We start from the raw sequence: 19,509 nt of genomic DNA on the forward strand, positions 1-19,509 counted from the left end.
TCCTTTCTTCTGTTAAGGCAGCAGATGCCTCTTTTGAGTACTGTCTCTTTTTGAACTCCTATACTCTCTACATGAACTCCTGGTGATAATTTCCCTTCCTTTGGGGCATTATTAGTTGTGTTACTTCCTTGGCTTTGAGAAATCTTAAGCACTGTCCTGTCTACTTGAATCTAATACTGAGGTTTAGACTGAGGATTTTGTTTGGCGTAACTTGTTTGTCTCAATATTTAAATGGACTCAGAAGAGAAGTATTCTCTGTTATTATACTAGATAGATGTCTACTGGGATACTGAAAATCTGTTTTATGTGCACTTATTTGGTAACTACTATCTGCCTTACACTGTGCTGAAGTTGTTATTTCCTTCTGGGGATATTAAAGGAAAATAATATCCCTGATGTTTTTCTAAAGCTTTGTTATTTCTTTGTTGTGTGATGTCCAGTCTAAAACTGGTGAAGAGAGAATGAAAAGATACAACTATTTCTTAAGCATGTTGTCCTGGTTCCAGTTAGGACAGAGTTAAGTAGCTCATAGTAGCTGGTAGGGTGCTATGTTTTGGATTAGGATGAGAAGAGCGCTGATAACATGCTGATGTTTTAATTGTTGCAGAGCAGTGTTTACACCAGGCCAAGGACTTTTCGGCTTCTTGCTCTGTCCTGCCAGCGAGCAGGCTGGGGGTGCAGCAGGAGCTGGGAGGGGACAGACCCAGGACAGCTGACCCAAACTGGCCAAAGGGGTATTCCATACCATCTGACGTCATGCTAAACAATATATAGGGGTGGCTGGCCGGGGTGGGGGGCCGGCTGCTCGGGAATAGGCTGGGCATCGGTCAGCGGGTGGTGAGCAATTGCATTGTGCATCACTTGTTTTCTTACACATTATTATTGTTAATACTATTACCATTATCACTATTATTATTATTATTGTTATTATTATTTTCCTGTCTTAATAAACTGTCTTTATCTCAACTCACAGGCTTCACTTTCCCGTTTCTCTCCCCCCATCCCAGAGAGGGAGGGGGGAGGGTGAGCGAACGGCTGTGTGGTGTTTAGCTGCCAGCCGGGTTAAACCACAACAGTCTTTTTGGCGCCCAACGTGGGGCCCGAAGGGTTGAGATATCGACAAATCTGACCAGAGTGTGTTAAACTAAAATTGGTATAAGTATTGGACCTGCTTAATAGTTGCGAGTGGCAGGGAGTGTGGGAGGATATGGGCAGGTTTCTAGAGCAGTGGTCACCTCCAGTGTTTTGGACATTCACCCCTGAACAACTGCAAAATATCTGTCCTGGTTCCAGTTAGGACAGAGTTAAGTAGCTCATAGTAGCTGGTAGGGTGCTATGTTTTGGATTAGGATGAGAAGAGCGCTGATAACATGCTGATGTTTTAATTGTTGCAGAGCAGTGTTTACACCAGGCCAAGGACTTTTCGGCTTCTTGCTCTGTCCTGCCAGCGAGCAGGCTGGGGGTGCAGCAGGAGCTGGGAGGGGACAGACCCAGGACAGCTGACCCAAACTGGCCAAAGGGGTATTCCATACCATCTGACGTCATGCTAAACAATATATAGGGGTGGCTGGCCGGGGTGGGGGGCCGGCTGCTCGGGAATAGGCTGGGCATCGGTCAGCGGGTGGTGAGCAATTGCATTGTGCATCACTTGTTTTCTTACACATTATTATTGTTAATACTATTACCATTATCACTATTATTATTATTATTGTTATTATTATTTTCCTGTCTTAATAAACTGTCTTTATCTCAACTCACAGGCTTCACTTTCCCGTTTCTCTCCCCCCATCCCAGAGAGGGAGGGGGGAGGGTGAGCGAACGGCTGTGTGGTGTTTAGCTGCCAGCCGGGTTAAACCACAACACATGTGAAAACTGATCATTTAAAAAAATCTGTTAAAATCCAAACGTGAATATGAACAGCTTTTTCTCCCTCAAATGTACAGAATTACTGACCTTAGAGAACAATGATTAATTTGCAAGGCACACTCATTGTGCCTGCAACAATTTGTGTGTAGACCATATAACATGAATCGTATATGTGTGAGCCACAGCACAGGAATAAGCATAGAAGTGATTATCTGAAATAGAACACATGGTTTCATGGACAAATCAGAGTTAAAAGCTGAGAATACAATTCAGAGAAAAGTGACCATCAAAGCAATGATACCTTTGCAGAATATTTTAATGGATGTGTTTGGGGCAATGCTGATCTGTCAAGTACAGTGAAAAAGGCAACGTTATAATCTAGACACAAGGAGGTTGTCAACAAGGGAACATGTAAAACAACAACAAAACACCATTGTATTGGAGAACTTAGGTAAAAAAAAAAAATTAGATGTGTTATATTCAGACATCATGTGCAGATTTCTAGAGAAAGTCAAGTTTAGGTTTGAGTTTGCCTTCACCATCTTCCCTCCCTCCAAGGTTGTTTCTAACCACTAAGCTAACTGGAAAGTCACACCTGCCTTTGATCTTTGTGTGATTCTTAATTCTCAGTCCCAATTTCCATTGCTTTACTTTTTTTAAACATTTCAAAAAAGGTAACTATTAAAGTAAGAAAAAGTGGAAAATAACTTTATTGTAGAATAAACACTTAAAAAGAGGCTGCCCGTAAGCCTAGATGAAAAGGGAGGAAGATATTAATGATTCATTCTCTGGGCCTTAGCTTTCACGTTTTCTTCAGTGTAGCATCATTTTCAGAAGATTCTGATGTGATTTGAGATGGGCTGTGATCTGTGCCTTGCATGGTGTAGTGGACAAGTGGAGACCATGATTAAGTTTTGATTTTTAATTTTTCTGTTTTCCCCTAGGCTCTGCCATTACATTTGGACTGACAGCTCTAAAGTTCTGAGACTTAAACTGTGAACCAGAAGGGATTCCTGGACCTTAAGGCCGTGTTGTTGGAGGCTTTATGGAGCTTCATAGATAACAAGTCTCGGCTTGTTGTCACACAGTTGTATACACCTGAGCATAAGTTAAAATGTCCACAATTTTACTTTCTTCTTGATTCATAATAGTAACACTTTCATCCCATGGGCCTGACAAAGTCCCATCATGCATGCTCTTTCCCTCTGCATATGTCTTTCCCATAAGCACAAAAACTTAAAAAAAACTTTAAATAATATTACAACTTCCTAATTCATTATCCCTACTCATAACACTGTTTTACTTCAAATGGGTCAATTTTATCTGTCAATATGAGCATCTATTGAAATATAACCCAAATTTTTTTTATTAATAAATGCTATCAGATGTTTTCTTATCCTTTTAGGAGTTCTGAAAGACCTCTTGTTTTCATTCTCTCTGTTTCCTAGGAAATTACAAGAAAACATGCAACATTTGCCTTTAATATTATGAAAGCCCTGAAAAGGCTTACAAAATTCTAAGAAACTCCCATGAGCTTTGCTGATTTTTAGGTAAAAGCAAAATATTAAATGAATTTCAAGGTAATTGACAATAAAGCAGGGTCAGACAAAGTGTGTAGCATTTCAAGGTCAAAAGCAAGAGGATTCTGTGAGACCATAGCTCTGAGAGTAGAAAGCAACTATTTTATATTTTTTTTTATTGCAAAACCCTCGTGTGCTGTTTCGTATTCTTTATAAGTTTTAATAAGGACAGTTCGCTGGTGGATACCCAAAGTAAATACATGTGGAGATACCACTCTCCCTCTTAACCAATGTCTGCAGTATGCAGTGTTTAACATTTTTATGCCTTTGTGACTCTATGTATCCTTGATTTCATCACTCCCTTGGTAGTGCAGCTTATTTTCTGAGTTAAACAAAGGCATTGGCAGAGGAACTACAAACTGTTCTAATCTCCTGACCCTCACATTGACAGTTCAATATATTTTAGAACAACTAAAGATATGGAAGTGGAATTATGAAACAAGCAGGCACTTCAGAAGAATGTTTTATAAGTTTATTGCTTTACTGTGTAGTGCAACTGCTGTAGTTCTAACAAAGCAAGGACATACATCTGGAAAATAAAACATAATGGTAGTTGCTCACTGGAAGCAAAAGATAAAACCATCTGTCAAATACAATTGTACAGAAAATGTGAGATTATTAGTTTCTTTGGGATTTATTAATTTGATATATTTCAATTCTTATCTGCTAAATGAGGGTAAGGGAAACTGCCAGCCAACTGATGACTTGCAATCACTTTATAAACTGTTCTGGTTTTATTTTTCACCTATATCTAAAATTCATTCAGTTAACCAGGGAAAGGCTCTCTCCACTCAGCAAGCAGTTTCATGCAGTTACTCAAAGCACATATAGTCAAGCTTCAAATGTCACCACATTGCCATCTTACTGTGAATGACAGAAATTTACTTGCTATTGTTAGTGGTGCTGAAAATTGCTACTAGATTCCACAAAGTTCATAACGTATTGTCTAAACTGAAAACATTTTCAGGGAGTGAATTGACCTTTCAGAAAACTGCACTTTCATCCTTAAAATGCTGGACTATTGCAATATTTCATTTAAAAGGTTATTTAAACTTTTGTTGTTGTTGTTGTTGTTGAAAGAAGTATCTTCATATAACTTGTGTGTCAGAAAAAAAGCACACAAAAGCATGGAAGAATACCACTGATTACTCAGAATTCTTCAGGAGAACTATGCAGAAAAGACCACAGCTACTGCTCTCCCCAAGAAAATAAATAAATAAATAAATAAATAAATAAATAATGAAATCAGCTAATTTTAATTAAAATTTAATATTTTTGTTCAAGTCAGAAATGATACCAAGGTCTAATTTTATTAAAAGTGTTACAGAGAACGTGATTCTCTTTCCAAACATCCTGACAAAAGATGAAAGAAATAAACATTTTTCTTCCATATTACTCACTTGGAACTAAGATATAGAGAAATGGTGAATTACACACAATTAGTCAGAAAATCTGCAACAAAGGCAGTAACTTAACCCCTGCCTATACAGTTACAGTTTAATGTCCTAACAAAAAAATGTCCTCCCCCACAAATTTGGATGAAAAGGAATTCATTGCTTGGATAGTGTAGCACTTATGCATCAACAAGAAAGAAAAAGACAGGAGGTCACCTGCCTGAGGAGCACTGATCACAAACAGCATTTTCCCCACTTTTTTTCTTTTTTTTTCATTTAGAAAAGGGAAAGGTATTACAAATAGGATTAATCACCTTTAAGGAGAATATGGACAACCTCATATCAGTCTACAACATCCTTACAAGGGGAATGGAGGGGCAGACACTGATCTCTTCTCTCTGGTGACCAATAATAGGACCTGCAGAAATGACATGAAGCTGCGACAGGGGAGGTTCAGGCTGGATGTTAAGAAAAGGTTCTCCACTGAGAGGATGGTCAGGCACTGGAACTGGCTCCCCATAGAACTGGTCACAGCACCACGCCTGCTGGAGTTCAAGAAACATTTGGACAACACTCTCTAACTAATAGTTTAATTTTTAAGTAATCCTGTGTGGAGACAGGCGTTGCACTCAATGATTTTTGATGCTCCCTTCTGACTTTGGATATTCTATGATTCTATGGTTTTATAAATGCTTAGTGCAAGCGTGGGTTGACCGTAGTGTTAAAGGGATCCGATTTTAGAAGGAATATCAGCCTGCCTCAGAATGATAAATGAATGTGAGCTTCACTGATGGCACACGTGACCGTTTTTAGTCTTAGAAGAAGTGACAGAGGAAGACAAGCAGTCATGTAAGTGGTAGGGTAAGTGTATTAGAGGTGTAGCATAAGAGAAACAAGCTGACATAAAGACCAGTGACCGTAAGGAGAGGTGATAGAAAAGAGAATATATTAATGAAATGAGTAACTGTTCATGTTCCAGATCTTCTATAACTTTAAAGTCAATGAAGAAAAGAACATTATTCCAGGAAACAATCGGAGAAACATGGAATTAGTAGGAGGGATAAAGAAATGCTGAGACTTCACTGTATATTTTACAAGCATCATTTTCTCATAAAAGTTGACATATATTTGATATATTTTTCATGATCACTATCATGAACATTGGGCATTTGGCATTTTCAGGGGTTGATGGAAGGCTCAGACACACATTACTGACTTAAGAAGCACAAGCACAACCCAACCACTTTTTTCGTGTCCTGTCTCACTTACCCAGTAATGCAGATTAATGCAACTTATTCCTTTGAAGTTTGCAAAAAAGTATGGTGTCTCACAACAGGTTGGGTTAAGAGTGCACACACATTAACTGAGGTTCAGCCAGTGAATGTAACTTAAGCTGGTATAACACATGTATTTCAGCCAAAGGTCTAAAACAAATATGAACTAAATGAACTGAAATTAAAAATTTAGAGACTACTACAAAATTTTTAGATCAGCAGAAAATATTTTTGGCTAAGGTAGTATTTATTATACCACAGAAGGGAGTAGCAGTCTAAAGCCAACTTAAAAAGTGGGCCACTGTGTTTTTTGTAGGCAAATAAGAAGCATGTGGCCAGTGTACATAGATGCTCCATCACTGTAAAGCTTTTGAAGCAGTCCATAATGTGACTGAGGTTGTACTTATTGCTTAAATTTCTGCAAATTGTGGAAATGAGTAGATTCAAAGGGAGAAAACATAAGCTTGGTCCACACTGTAGCCCTAGCACTGGCATAGCAGCTCCTTCTGAAAGATAATTTGCTTTCCTAATATTTCCCTATGAATTAAACAACCCCTTGGATCATTTAATATCTTATTATATAATCATGTGAGTTTTGAAAGAAGAGCACAAGATAGAGAAGGAGTAATTTACTGGTGTCCTATTGCCTTGCAGGTGGTGTAGCTGCTAATATGTGCTCCATCTATGTGTAGGAAGTCATTGTTCTTTGGCATCTCTTCTTCACTCACATTTCACGGATATTGACGACTACGTGTAATACCAAATATATGTTCAACTTATAATATCTATTCTGTTGACAAAGTTGGATAAGAAAGGTGTTTTGGTGTTTTTTTTTTTTTTTTTCTGGTAAAGAAGTATCTTCTGTACGTCAGAAAAGAATAGCATAGTGATGTCTGTTTATTTTTTATTTTATTTTTATTTATTTATTTATTTATTCAAGAAACCTTTTACACAGATTTATAAATAGCTGTGGAAACTAAGATGCCATGCAGCATTAACTATGGGGATAAATGTTGACATCTAATAGTAATATATCTATGTTGCTGCATCAGGTGCACAAATCTTAAGGTTGTTTAATTCTCCTAGGTCAAAAATATGCTGTAGATGTTCAAAACATGAAAAGATACTCAGCACTGTATTGAACAAAACAGAATGCAACTATAAAAGATATTTAATAATAATAATAAACATAAAAAATACAATTGCTTTTTATGCTAAGAAAAAAAAGCAATGTATCATCAGTATTTAATGGAAAATGTTGATAAAAAGCACATTAATTTGACATTAAAAATAAGCAAAAAATTTAATGTGTCTGAGCAAATAAAAACTATTAGGATAAGAATCCATGTTCTCACTTGAAATAGTAAAAAGTTGCTCAGGTTATAAGTACAAACATTTACTGGTTTTATTTTCTTTTGAAAGAACTATATAGATGAAATTTTCACTCTTTTCTTTCAAGGACATTATAGTATATTGTGATTTTGAATGGAGCTTGTTGATAAACTTCCATCAAAATCTGCTGACTATGGAATTTGTATTTTCCCTGATATTGACATTTTTTCAAGCTTTTATTTATTTATTTATTTGTTTGTTTGTTTATTTTCCATTAGGGATTGAACATAGATCATTCTCTTTCAGGTGAGTGTCATGGGAATCCTTGCATCCACTGAAGCTTCTGAATTTCCACATCAGATCTGTAGACTGTGGGACTTCTGGATCTTCTGGTTACAGAACATATGGTTCATAACAGTTGTGAAACCACTGAAAAAGATCTTCCTGGAAAGATGCCATCTACAGAAAGAGTCTGAAACACAGTAAGAAAAATAAAAAATAAAATCAGAAAATGCTCAAAATCAATGTTTTTAGGTACTTATTTATTACAGACCAGATCAAGCATAAGAATTTGAAGGATCAGATACTAACATTCTTTCTCATTCCACAGCTCATTGTAAGTTTATAAGTTGCTGTGTTTTCTTCACACTTATATAAACAACACTGAGAAAGCTGTATCTGTCTTATTGGTACTTATTACAGGCAGCAGAAATTCAAAGCTATTTAGGGACTACAGTACTAATTTCCATTTATTTCACTAGGGACTCTAGCACCAAAATCCTATTCAGTAAGGCATCTACAGGCAGTTGTGAAACCACCATCATTACTCATGTTGCTGAGTGCTTGCCAATTAATCAGTGAAAAACTTGAGAATTGAGAATGACATATTTGTCAGTCCTCCTCACTTCCCACAAATATTTTTGTTGATTTTCACTTATATGTGTAATATGAAATGAGTGGAACAGTGCACTTTACTGAATCAATACAGAGCATGATGATCTAAAGTGTCAGGACGTAACGCACAGATGGGGAAAAAACAGAAGGCAAGAATAGCAACATTACTGAGAAATGAAATAGAATCTGCTGAGAAAAATGGCATAAACACTTGGAATGACAGTAGAGAAAGTTTTGATAGAAATTTGGATAATAAAGGCAGTCAGGTAATTCACTGATGTAGCTACAGATCTCTTGTGCAGTTAGACAAGATATGGCAGTACGCTCAGCGTGACCTGTTAGAGCTTGGCTTTAATCTTTATCAAGAGACCTGCAATTACCCCGATCCTGATTTTGATGAAAATTATGCAAAAACATGGGAGTAATTTTCTTTCCAAGGAACTATGGATTGTCAGAAAAGAGGTGGGGGAAAGGAACAGTGGTATTTTTGTTTGAGTTTGTTGTTTGTTTATTCGTTTGTTTTTTACCAAATAGTATACATGACTAGAGACAACTATTAGAGAAAACTTTACATATAATCCAGTGACTCGAGACAGGTATAAATAAGGTTGATGTTGAGACCATCAAGTATCCAGCAAACAAAATCTTTAGATTTGATTTTACTAATGAGGCTTCTTAGCAGAGAAAGAAGTACACTAGATTTGATGTCAAGAAGTCTGACTTTGAGGGAATTTGAAATGCTCAGTGGAATTCTGACTGGGATTTTCTAACACTTAGGAAATTTACTATTGAAACTGAAATAATGGAAGAAATTGCAAAAAAAAATCCACACGATCCCCTTGTCCAGATCACTGATAATAATATTAAAGAGAACTGGTCCCAATACTGAGCCCCTGGGGACACCACTTGTGACCAGTCTCCAACTGGATTTAACTCCATTCACCATAACTCTCTGTCAGAGTCCCTTATGATCTAAATCATCAAAAAATGTAGTCTGTGTCATTTCACAAGCATCACTGCAGATAAACTTCATGCCCTAGAAAAAAATTGCAACCCAGGAAACATTGTAATGACATGCTGCCAGAGCTAATATGATTATTTTGTCCCAAAGTAAATGGCTATATAAATTCAGGTGTCCTTCCAGGTTCCAGCTGAATCCTTAGAATGGCATGGTATTCCTACAGTTCATGTGTTGCATCTGCCAAGATCATGCACATTGAAAGAAAAGGAGGGAAGGGAGGGAGACAGGGAGAAAGGGAGACAGGGAGGGAAGGAGGAAGGAACGAAGGAAGGAAGGAAGGAAGGAAGGAAGGAAGGAAGGAAGGGAGGGAGGGAGGCAGGGAGGGAGGGAGGGAGGAAGGAAGGAAGGAAGGAAGGAAGGAAGGAAGGAAGGAAGGAAGGAAGGAAGGAAGGGGGGGAGGGACGGAGGGACGGAGGGACGGAGGGACGGAGGGACGGAGGGACGGAGGGACGGAGGAGGAGATATATACTTAAACTAGACTTTTTAATTAGTGATTTCTAAAACCTAAATAGACATTTTGTCATACTTGTAAGCTGTCATGTTCCCAGTCTTCAGCTCACAGGAGGAGCTTAACTGTACTTAATACAAGTGCTATGCAGTCATTTTAAAAATAAAAAAATATCAAATTCTGCTTGTGGAGTCTGCCTGTAAACCTAAGTCAGATTCCGTGAAATCTAGAGTGCATCTATTTACAGTGTAAGGAAATTAGACTCAATAAGTTCTTTAAGTTCTTTGGCAAAGTCAAAATTTCCAGGACCTTGTTGTCATTACTGCATTCAGCAGCTCATACAAGCATATCAGCAGTGGATGGACAAGTTTTGTAAAAAACTTGTTTCTTACATTTCCCTAGGGCTTCTGACTCAGAGCTGTAAAAACTCAGGAGTAAACTAGTAAACAGACAATGACTCAGCCATGACCACTTGCTCCCCTTTTTGATCTGTTTTATTTCCTTTCACAGAACAGTTTATTCCCCTTTGTTCCTGGTCTAAGATTTGATCATTCTCTCCACTTCTCTAGACACTTTTTTTTACCCTTTTGCTTGCAAGAGGGATTATCATGTCAGTCTCCCATGCTCTGTTTTTCATACACAGTCAACAGGTTTCTCTCCCTTGCATGATAGAGAAAGGCTGTGGAAATACAGCCCGAAATCAGCTTCTATCTTCTCTTCTCCTTTCCAAAATTTAAACTATGTCCTATGTTCCTCTACTGAATACTCACTTAGTCTTCAAAAAGAATAAATAAGACCAGGAGCGGATGCCTTTTTGCAATGGATGCCTGCCCAAAATGCCTTCTGGCATTTCAGGAGAGCCACAACCCCCTTTCACACAACAGGCATCATCCAGCAATGGGTACAAGCCATTAAGCCTGTGGCTGCTGTCAGGTTCTGAAGTTTGAGTTCAGCTTTGGCCCCGAGGCACAGGAGAGTTATAACACCTTGTTTTTCACCACAATACAAATAGCTGGTGCAACTGACCGCTCACTTGCCAGTATGTTCTAGAGCTGAAATGGTCCAAGGGATTCACAATGAATGCATTCACATAACTGCTGCTTAAAAACACCAAGGGATTATACTTCATTCTGCAAGTACAAATATTAGAATATGAGATGCCCGCTCTAGGCTTTACAGACATCACTTTATTGAATCTCTGTGGCAGATCAACTTGTCTGCTTCTGTTTAATCTCAGATAGTTTACTGCTTCCCTATGTCTGCCCAGTAAGGGTGAAACTTTTCTCTACTGACAAAAGTGTAAATCTGAAAATATCATGGGATTGGAATAGTTTCATTGTAGAAACCTGGTTTCTGTTTTAAACTGTTAGATGAAGAAAAGTTTAATATAGAAATAACTAAAAGGAAATGTAATTTTTGAAAAGTTAGAAGATGAAAATTCGAAAGATTGTAAGAACGCTTCCTATGTATAGATCAGGATAAATCATGATTTTAACGTTAAATCTTCCTGGGGGAAAAAAAAAAAATGTTCAGCCTTCAAGGAATGCATATTTCACACTCCTGACAAAATCCATTTGCCTATTTCTATTCACCACTTGTTCACCCTGCAGGAAAAATGCCCATCTTACCTTTTAAATACTGTAATGTCTTCAGCTAGTGGCAAGCGAGCAACAGTTTACTTCAAGCTAATACTTTCTTGGTCACATGAGTCCTGATATTTAAAGTATTTTAATCAATATGAAAGAATAACAGATGCTGAGCTCTCCAAATACAATGATATTTACAGTACAAAGCTTCTTCAATAGCAAGATGAAAAAGAAATGCTTACAGGGCTTTTCTTTGCAAAATAAGATTTTAGCCTCAAGCTCTGCATTTACATTGTAATCTCTCTTTTTTACAAGGAGTCTTGAATCATCAAGTTTCTCTCCCTGCCCTTTTTCTTACACAACTGGACAGTCATCCTTTTGGTTTTATATGAATTCCTCATCTGCTGCAAACATGCAAAAAAAAAAAAAAAAAAAAGAAATGGGAAATAGGAAAGTCTTCTAGTTATCTCTCCCATTTCTCCACCACTGCAAGGCCATCCATTCTTTACTTAATACTTAGTGTGATGGTGAGTCTATTCTAACTGACCTTAGTGGAAACTTCTTTATTTTTCTGTAGCCAGTTCCTTCAATTACAAAATTCTGCTGTTAAGAAACCTGACTTTGGATAATGTTTTCCAGGGATTCTTTGTTTCCAACAAAACATTATCAGTGACATTTTCTTTAATTGGAGAAAATACTGTGAATACTGTGTCAGGAATTGTTCTGCACCTAAGTGACCCTGAATGCCTTAAATAACAAAACAAAACAAAACAAAAAAAAACCTGTTCCCTCATATGTGGGATTTCTGACTTGTAAATTACACATCGTCTAAAACAATCTATCACTGGAAAAAGGGACAAATCACCTACTTCTGACTTTACCAGTGAAAGCTGGGCAGAGAGGATCAAGGAAAAATAAAAATTTGCAATCCAGAGAAAAGGTGAAAGAAACAAGACCAGAAGAGAGAGAAGAATAGAAGCAACCAGTACAGTTGGATTGATGAAAAATCTGGATAGCTGTTAGTTTAAAATCAATAGTATGTTCAGTCATGTGGTAAGTAGAATTGCATGTGGTTGAACAAGTTATTGATGTGCGTGTTTATTTATTTAGCTGTATGCAAGGTATCACCAGCCAAACTTCAACAGAGTGATTAATGTGGCTGAAAAGTTCTTGTAGCATCAGCTGGGAGTTCTGTTTCAGGATGTTGTTACTGTCCACTTACAATGGCCATGAAAGAGTGTTAGCAAGAAGCGCATATAAATATCTTGTCTTTTGAGTGCTAACCACTGACAGCTAAGGATGAAAGGGAAGTTCTGCAAAGGGAAGTTCTACAGTAGAAATGTCAACTCAACATTTTGGTGGAATTTATTTTGGAATCCTTTATTTTTTAGTTCACAGTGGTACTTGGGATTTCCAATTATATGATACAGCAAGAGAGCTAGATACTTAAGAATTGTGATGAGAAATACTTTTTGACGCAGCCGGTATGAAATGTTGAAGACTGGTTAGTCTAAGGTCTTGACTCAAATCGTGTCCATGGGACAAAAGATATAAGCCTTTTCTCCTGAGAACCTGATGGTGCTCCTTTAACAGAACAACAGTTAGTGCATTAAAGTGAGATGAAAGATAACTCATTTTGAATCCTTTTTCTGATTCAGGCAAAGCAAAGGCTATATTCAAACTCTGCCAAGGAGTAATTATTGTCCTCCTATTCACATGACACAGAGCGTTTCACTTTCATGGCTGCTTTTCACATGGCTGCTCAGAAGATCAGGGTCCATGTATGAACCACAGAGAAAATTTATTTCACAATAAGACACATTCAAAGCACATTCTGCACCTTGACTGTTGGACAACACAGAATAATTATGGGCTTTCTTTGGTTTCTTTTTTTTTTCTTTTTCACTCTCTTTCTCCCTTCCCCCCCCCGCCCCCCCCCCCCCCCCCCAAAAAAAAACAAGACAGGACCAAACCCCAGAATGGGTCTTAAAACTGTGTTTAGGGGACTCACCTGCAAGGTAGTAGGCAAAGATGTCAAACCCACATCTGCACTACAGAGATAATAACTTTGAAATAAAGTGTTATATTTCCTAATAATTGTTCATTGTCATATTCACTCTCTTTGAATTTTTAATGTTGATTAGTATTTCCTCTATTCTGAGCAGGATTTTTGTCCTGATTCTAAGACAGTGCTCCTAACACTTTTTTTTTTTTTTTTTTTTTTTTTAATAAAAGTAGTATGTTCCTGTGGAATAAAAGAGTACTTTAGAAAAATCAGCATTTTTTTTGCTGACAAAAGGTACTCTTTGAGGCACACATGTGGGTTATTCCTGGAATATTGAAATCAAAGAAAAGATATTAATGGTAGACTGATTTGGACTTAAATTATAATGAAATAATTATCGCAGTTTTCCTCTTTACTGAATGTATGAGGAGCTAAGTCCTCAAGTCCTCAAGAGCAGAGCTCAAAGGAATGATTTGATTTCTGCACCAAATTCATATTTTATCATCCATGAATAATTATCTGTCTGTCTAGTAAGCCACTTTATACAGAAACTAAAAAAAAAAAAAAAGTTAAAAAAAAAGTGTAAATTAATGTCACCCAGCAGCAGAGAAATAAATGAGATCCTATCTCCTATCAATTCCTCTTCTACTACCAGAAAAACATAACAGAACAGGTAAAATCTACATCAGTTTCAGAACTTTAAAGTTGACATGTATAGAATACTCTAAACTTTTCTGACAATTTTGTGATACTGCCTAAAGAGAGGTTAGAAAGAAATGTGACTGAAATGGCTATTCTGGGATAAATTTGACCCATTTTAAATTTCAGTAGGTTTTCTAGATGTTATTGGGAACAAAATTTGTTATTCCTAGTCAAAAACACACCCAGTTCTGACTGTCCACTTCTAGCCTTTGTGTGTGCTTGCCTGCCTATTTCCTTGTTATTTACACCATTAAAGGACAAATCTTTATAGAGACTGCAGTTACAGCCTCCATAACCTTCAATGCATTTGATGAGGAAGGATAATGAAATTCATTTTTGACCCTTATTCTGAACCATGTTGCAGATTTCTATCTATTCTTTTGTAATTTTTAAGACTTTCATATTTCATTATTTTTTCATGTTTTGTGACGGAATGTTGTGGTTTAGCCCGGCTGGCAGCTAAACACCACACAGCCGTTCGCTCACCCTCCCCCCTCCCTCTCTGGGATGGGGGAGAGAAACGGGAAAGTGAAGCCGGTGAGTTGAGATAAAGACAGTTTATTAAGACAGGAATATAATAATAACAATAATAATAATAATAATAGTGATAATGATAATAGTATTAATAATAATAATGTGTAAGAAACAAGTGATGCACAATTGCAATTGCTCACCACCCGCTGACCGATGCCCAGCCTATCCCCGAGCAGCCGGCCCCCCCACCCCGGCTAGCCACCCCTATATATTGTTTAGCATGACGTCAGATGGTATGGAATACCCCTTTGGCCAGTTTGGGTCAGCTGTCCTGGGTCTGTCCCCTCCCAGCTCCTGCTGCACCCCTAGCCTGCTCGCTGGCAGGACAGAGCGAGAAGCTGAAAAGTCCTTGGCTTGGTGTAAACACTGCTCTGCAACAATTAAAACATCAGCATGTTATCAGCGCTCTTCTCATCCTAATCCAAAGCATAGCACCCTACCAGCTACTATGAGGAAAAATTAACTCTGTCCTAACTGGAACAAGGACACGGAATTTGCTGGACAAATATTTATAATAATAATAAATAATAATAATAAAATATTTACTATGTTTTAAATCATAGAATCATAGAATAATGGCCTGGGTTGAAAGGGGCCTTAAAGATCATCTAGTTCCAATTCCCCCTGCCACAGGCAGGGATGCCACCCACTAGATCAGGTTTGCCATGACAAAGAATGTCCTCTTCAAATTCAGCATTACCATAAATTTCAGGTGTTCTGATGGCAACTTCAGTATTCTATATGATAAATAGAAATTGTCCCAACAACCTATTCTATAAAGTAGCATATATACTGGGGAGGAAGAAGAAGGCAACCTCTTCCTTTTCACTAACACACAAACTTCACACAAACAAACAAACAAACAAAACAATGTTCGGTAAATTAGGCAGTATGGAGGATGAGGAAAAAAAGGAAATCATCTTTTTTAATTACAGTAGTAGTACTTCAGAGGATTTATGTGTTTGGAATTGTATTTTCAGATCAAGCAGAATTATATGTTGTAAATATAAGAGAACTTCTAAGTCAGTAGAAAAAGGAGAAGAAAAAAAATAAGAACTTTCTAAATTCTGCTGCTTTGCTATTGATGCTAACTTGTTTACATACTGCTGTATGGCACTCCAAAATAATCAGCATAAAAAGAAAAACAAAGTAATTTGGCATTGGGAAATCCTAAAATATTTTAGCTTAGAAAACTTTCTTCATGTTCAGTCCTCCACAGTTCTTTCTTTGCATTCTTGGGTTTCTATCTCTTACTATTGACTAGGTTTAGCAAAGACAAAACATCTGCACAGCCTGGCAGTTGCTGGGAACTTAAACAACCTTTGCTTTGTTTGGCCACAGGGATCAGAGAAAAAGAGAAGTAACTCAGTAGCAGGACAGAATAGTCTTTTTAAGCAGGATATAACAGTAAAATAAATGTTTTCTACACAGACTTTCTAAAGAAATAAATAAAGCTAAAACTATTTTGTTACAAATGATTGCTGAAATATGTTGGAAGGTGTTTTTTTTTTTTTTTCTTTTCTTATATTAAAAAGTCCTGAATAACTGAAACTAAAAACAGACATACAAATAACTGAACATACATAATATTAGGAAACCTTGGTTTAAAGTATTTAATACAAGCTACTGCTGCTTCCAGTTTTTACCCTTCTCCATATTTGTGAGTTTGGAAAACTGAACAAGAAAAATTATTTTTCAGAAACTCAAAAGTATCACAATGTATGACCATATGATATGATTTTTTTCACAGAATCACAGAATCTTCTAGGTTGGAAGAGACCTCCAAGATCACTGAGTCCAACCTCTGACCTAACACTAACAAGTCCTCCACTAAACCATATCACTAAGCTCTACATCTAAACGTCTCTTAAAGACCTCCAGGGATGGTGACTCATCCACTTCCCTGGGCAGCCCATTCCAATGCCTAACAACCCTTTCAGTAAAGAAGTTCTTCCTAACATCCAACCTAAACCTCCCCTGGCACAACTTTAGCCCATTCCCCCTCGTCCTGTCACCAGGCACGTGGGAGAATAGACCAACCCCTACCTCGCTACAGCCTCCTTTAAGGTGCCTATAGAGAGTGATGAGGTCACCCCTGAGCCTCCCCTTCTCCAGGCTGAACAATCCCAGCTCCCTCAGCTGCTCCTCGTAAGACTTGCTCTCCAGACCCCTCACCAGCTTTGTAGCCCTTCTCTGGACTCTCTCGAGCACCTCGACGTCCTTCTTGTAGCGAGGGGCCCAAAACTGAACACAGTACTCGAGGTGCGGCCTCACCAGAGCCGAGTACGAGTTTTTCTTTTTATAATTATTATCATGGGTTCTTATTAGAACATTCTCAAATGTTATTTAAACGTTCTGTAACTCAAAATCTTCTAATTGGCCTACTAGCCAGATCTTCCAGGAAACATTACTGTCTTGGCAATATCTGAGAGAATTACACCTTTCACAGAGGGCTGAGAATATATGGCCCTACATTGTCTTCCTGCCACAGGAAAAAGAAAAAAAAAAAAAAAAAAAGACCCATCCATATACAAGTATGTTACATATCTATGTAACATTTATATTAGCAGTTCTGTGTGAGAGAAGTAGCAGCACATCATTATTTTCAATAGCTCAGTTTGGTTTATATGTTGCTGGGCTGCTAAAGGATGCATCTCGGCTTTCACAATACAAGATGATCAATTTATGACCTGTTAGAGTTAATGGACATAAACAAAAATGTCTTGGGTGGAATTCATTTTGGTTTTGGAATGGTTTCTAAAGTTTATCAGAAGGCATCCAGTGTTCAAGACCTTCTGAGGTTGATCCTGTGTAGCTGAATATAACTATTATATCAGAGTATCTGACAAATTCTGTCCTGGAGGATATTTCTTCAAGAAAAAACATGCTATTGATGAACCTTGCTGTCTAATAGGAATAGTTTGCCTTGTAGGTTCCCTATTATGCTGAGATTTAAAGAATCATACACCTATATCATCACTTAAAGGACAATCATAGAACAATGAAGTCTAGACTTCCATAGGTTATACAATATTTTCTCTTGGGTGTAATCAAGTATTCACAATACATCATACGAACTTCCACCTTAAATAGTCTTAAGAATTATGCACATGCACATACACAAATATGTGTATGTATGTGTGTGTTCATGTATGCACATATGTATGTGCATACATACTCAAAGCATAAAAACTACATATATGTACATTCATGCTCAAAGCATAACTTAATTTTAAGCAACAGAAGTAAGCAAAGAAATAAAAAAGATCAGTCTTTTTTTTTTTATTTTGAATGCAATAATGTCAGCTAAATATTATCCCATAGCTATCATTCACGTTTACAGCAGAATTCTTATTTTAATGTGTCTTATCTGATTGCTTATGTTTGCTTTTATTGCACATATCTCTTTGATCTCTAACCAGCTATAATTATTATGTTTTCAACATGTTTTATGTTTCTGTAACTGCTATGCTCTATCAGATTTGGTACTTATACTGTCAACTCCAGGCCTTTCATGTTCTTTCATCTTTATTGCGGGTGCCCTTTTTGTTATGCTTGTTTATGGAATCTAATATTAACATTTAAGTGCATATTTCAAAGAAAATGGACCAAAAGATGTCAAACATGCATTCACTTTATAATTTATCTATATTAAGTATTTTTGCTACACAAGTGCACAGTAAGCACCTAACTGATATGGTCTGCCTCTTTTTTTGCTAATGGCAGTTATTTATTGCTGTACTTAGATGGGTGTGCAGTAATCACAGAGTAGGCTTTGCACCTACAGACACAACCACTAAATTCAGTTTCCCTTTTGATGCTTTGGTTTTCTTTTTATCCTGTTTAGTTGGTTGGATGTGGTTTCTGGTTATCTTTACAGTGCTCAAGTGGAAGGCATCTTTATAATGTAGAGCCCAAGATATTTCTTGGATTGGTGCTAAAAGGATGATTTCCTTTTACCGCCTGCTTGTCCAACTGCTTTCATTCCTTATATCTCAATGCGGGAAATCTCAGTAGTACAAGAGAATGAATGAAATGTTGTTAACATGATTCGAATAAAACTTGAATAAGGTATGTTCACCACTAAAATCACATGTAATAAGTGCAGACACATAGGTGTTGAGTGCTTAATTAATGCTTGAAAGAATATTCATCATCACAAGCCACAAAATGTGTACCATTTAGTATGCAAATTCAGCTTGTTACATCCTGGTAAAAGAAAGCTGTTTTTACAAGGGGATAAGACTGATCTCACACTAATTTGTCAGGAAAATAATAATAATAATAAAAAAATGCATTTCACTCAAAGGATGTTGAGGTCACAGAGTCATACATTCCAAAATTAATATGTGGGGTCAATGACTGCCATAATGACTTCTGAGCCATTTGAGGCATTTCACAACATTTAACGTAACAGCACAGATGTTATTAAAGGAAGAATTTGATGACTGATATAGAAAAGGTAACTGAAGTTATATACAGAACTTCCATATAATTTCAGGTAGTGTTGAATGAACAATTCAGTTAGATAGGTTAAGAGAACAAATCTCAGGGGAAAAGAGAACAATGCAAATAGTGTTGATTTAGCAGGCCCTCCTGCAAGCCCTTACTGAATCCCACATGAACAAGTTTCACCTTTCCTAGTAATTAAAAGAGGAATCCATGTAACACTGATTTTGTGGTACTTTTGTCTCATGGGACCCTGTAGTATTGGAGGTAAAGTACAGATGCAACAAAGAATACAGTGAATTGTTTATTCATAAATTAATTCAACAATCTCTGCAAACACACACCCTAATTTGATCATTCTCTTCTACACATTGAGAAAAATGAGAAAAATTCAACATTAGTCCCCATTTTATGGGCAAAACTT

The 19,509-nt window shown here is 37.1% G+C and overlaps 1 long non-coding RNA gene across 1 annotated transcript in view; it reads left to right on the plus strand.

The window, feature by feature from the left end:
• Nucleotides 1–1,278: 1,278 nt before the first annotated feature.
• LOC308187593 overlaps nt 1,279–19,509 on the plus strand; it is a 51,417-nt gene continuing 33,186 nt past the window's right edge. The window contains exon 1 of the long non-coding RNA XR_013944812.1: nt 1,279–1,624. This is a non-coding gene — a long non-coding RNA (uncharacterized lncRNA). The remainder of the gene's footprint in view (nt 1,625–19,509) is intronic.

The sequence above is a fragment of the Anser brachyrhynchus genome (genome assembly GCF_964034855.1).
Source record: "Anser brachyrhynchus genome assembly, chromosome: 1".
NCBI lineage: Eukaryota > Metazoa > Chordata > Aves > Anseriformes > Anatidae > Anser > Anser brachyrhynchus.